The sequence below is a fragment of the Apostichopus japonicus genome, chromosome 22 (assembly GCF_037975245.1).
Source record: "Apostichopus japonicus isolate 1M-3 chromosome 22, ASM3797524v1, whole genome shotgun sequence".
In the NCBI taxonomy this organism is placed as follows: Eukaryota; Metazoa; Echinodermata; class Holothuroidea; order Aspidochirotida; family Stichopodidae; genus Apostichopus; species Apostichopus japonicus.
Genome location: NC_092582.1, coordinates 21712784 through 21716218, shown reverse-complemented (window position 1 = coordinate 21716218; position 3435 = coordinate 21712784).

The window sequence follows — 3435 nt, the reverse complement described above, 5'->3', positions numbered from 1 at the left end:
TTGACTTGTGTTTGCCTTTTAATAATGCATCTTTCTTTCTATATTGGATATCCAGGGTGGTAATGACCCCCCTTTCCCCACCCCCTCCCCCTCCAACAAATAACAAAGTTGGTAGCATATCTGTGCATGAATTTGAAAATGAAAGGATGTGGTACTTTCCATTTCAATTTAACCAGTAATCAGAGCTGTATATTTAGACCCAGTAATAAGCTCATACTGCCCTCTTTATGTCACATGTACACCATGTCATCTTATTTTGTTTTTTGTATGTGCACCAAATGTTCCATCCTCCCCCTCCCCACCCCCCCCCCCCCCCTTGCTCCTAATTCTAAATTGATGGTGCATCACATATTGTTAGAAATAAAGTGATTAACACTAATACACTGTCAGTAACATCCAGATTAAAACGATGGTTTTAAAGGCAGAATGACAAAAAAACAACAATGAATAGATTAAAAGTGCAACACTCATTAATGAGTGACAGCAGTGATACTATGAATAGCAACACAAATATTTTGTGCTTGACAAATTCCAGATTTTGTTTGCCTTCGAAGCATTGATATTGGATTAATATACTTGGGTAGAGAAAGTTTACTTCGTTTTGGGGGCAGTAGGTTGTGTAAAATGCTGATGCTACTGAGTTTTGCAGCGCTAACGTCGGAATTGTAAACGCAATATTTTTTTTTCTATTTGCAATTTGTTGTTTCCAAAACTCAATTATTTATGTTTACATGTTATTAACAATGGGTTCTATTCAAACATTCTATTCAAAACTGTTCTTATGTTATTTTGTATCTATTTTGTTTTAGTTGGATTTTGCCCAGTTCTCCCTATTTTTATCCTATATTCTTCCTATTCTAGTTATGGAAACTTGTAATGAAATCGTCCTATTTTTGTGAGTTTGGCAGGTCACGTGCGATTAATCGACCTGAATTGCCAGGTCATCTTACTTTCTGACCTAGCCTCGGATCAATGATCTGACGAAGGGGTACGTGTTTATATATAAAGCCTGGACTATATAGAGACCCATATATAGATCTGAGCTAAACCAGAGTCATCTCAGCTGAACTACTCAACCAGAGATGCCAAGGTCAGATGTTTTTTAGGCGGGTGAAAATTGTCTGGTGCTGTTGGTTACGTACACCATCTAAGCGGAGCGCCACCATGGGTTGGCGCGAAGCGTACAAGAAAATTTTGGGATCTTACGGCCCCTCAGATGGCCGAAAACATCACTTCCCGGGCCATCTAAGCTGAATCTATACTGTCTCCATATTTGTATTGTGTCTATTTTTTTTTCATTCCAGAGGAAAAAATATCTTGAAATAAAAAAAATCTCTGAAATTTTGCGGATGCTGTAGCGTTCTCGTGTGTCGTAACGGTATTATTTTTCACGAATCGTATAGGTAACGTTGCTTTCAGCCGGGCATATTTATCACGATCGGCTTTGAGTAATTTCCGATCCTGGCGGTTCTGAGATAATTCGCATTTTGGTGTGATGAAATGAATTTCACGCTAGCAATGATACACTTTCACAGGAAAAACTCTGTGGGCTTACAATGCGGGAGATTCTTCAAAAATGCGGGAGTTTTTGGGAAAATGCGGGATATTCGGACAGGTGGGCGGGTGAGCGGGAGACGACCCGAAAATGCGGGTGACACCCGCCCAAAGCGGGTGACTTGGCAGCACTGACTCAACATGTGTGGGGGGGGGGGAGGGGGGACACAAATGGTGAATGCATGTGTGTCCTGGAGAGGAGTCTAAGGAAAGTGGTTTGCCTTCCCTATAAGAAGGGTCTGTTGGGTAACTGAAGGGCATATGCACAGTGGTGAATATGTCATCATTCCTTTATTTTAACTGCATTTGCGTAGTAATATAGTTGAACTGTTGTCATTGTGTATGAATCGCTGCGTGCGTTATCAAATGTAAGCCATTTGGTTCTCTTGGTTGTGTTCCAATACAACTTCAACAGCGTGTAAATTGCTGAATGAAAGACATTTCGAAAGGTTACACCTTGTTGAGTGAATGGTTAGAAAGATCTTTTGGATTTTTCCACAGCAAATATGCTAGAATCTGGTGACAATATAAATACCACGACGTGGCTTATTGGACGGTGATATTTGCGGTCAAACTGTTGGACACTTATATCGAGTACAAAGGTTATTGGCACACGTAGGCGTAAATGACCTAAGGTCTAGACGTAAATGACATCTACATATACACAGTTTTAGTTCCAGTTTGTGTACCGAGTGCTCGGCTTAGTTGATTTAGTAAGAGCCTTGTGCTTTATTTTAGGCGTACTAAATGGATATATTGCACAGCAGGAAGTGGGAAACACTTAAAGCGATGTAGCCATAGCGAAAATTAACACAAATAGATGTGTAAAGGAGGAATATTCCTCTGGCACACGAAACCAACCTCTCCCACCTCACCCTCTTTCCACGCCCCTCATTTTTTTATTTTTTATTTCTAGTCATGGAACGATGCCTGACTGCTCCATATGCTGGTAAATACAAGTCTGATATACAATGATCCTTTCGAGCTGATCATAGATTTGCAATGCAATGCACGCACGACTGACTATATTATGTTCGTTGAGTCGGGCCATGTTTCTTACCTTAGGCATATTTGAATTATTATATTGATTTCAAGACCAAAAAGATTCCCATAACGCTGTATCAAATAACTTAAGAGATAGTTCTCAAAGAAAGACTTCTGTTCCCAGACCCCCCCCCCCCCCACCCTCACCGCGCGCTCCTCCACATTTCTCACATTATACCCAAAACGATCAGGAGACAAAACGAAAAATCGCCATTTACAACTTGGCGCAGTACAGCTCATGAGAGCAAAATCATTATCTATATGTGAAATACCCATAGAAATTGAAGTTCAATTTCTATGGGAATACCTAAGTTTCTATTTTATTCACGTAATTAGGATTGACGGAGCGCTGCAGATATTCCAACAATGTATGTACGAGTGTCAATAAGGATAAACAAACAGTGCAAAAACGGTCCTCGTTTAAATACTTTTTTGTTGTTGTTCGCAACTGAAACCAGCAATTTTACTTCTCCCTTTTCCTCTTTTAAGTGTGTCTGATTATTAGTCATCCCATAGGCTATTACTCCCTTTAGATCCGGTATGCACGTAATGGAAACTTCGTGGATATATGAGGGATATTTGAGACAACAGGAACATAATGAGGGAATTTTATGGGACACATGAGAGATATTCGAGCCGATTTATTTACTACACAATGAAACATAATATTTTCGACGGTTACACTTCAAAGAAGAGAAAATGACACTTCCGAGGGAGTTACCCAATTATATATATTTGGGGCATTCAGCTGGAACTGCACGAACACGAGGCTCCAAATTATTTAGCCTACCACTGTGACGGACATACTGTATGTTACTTTAAACCCAAATGCTAATA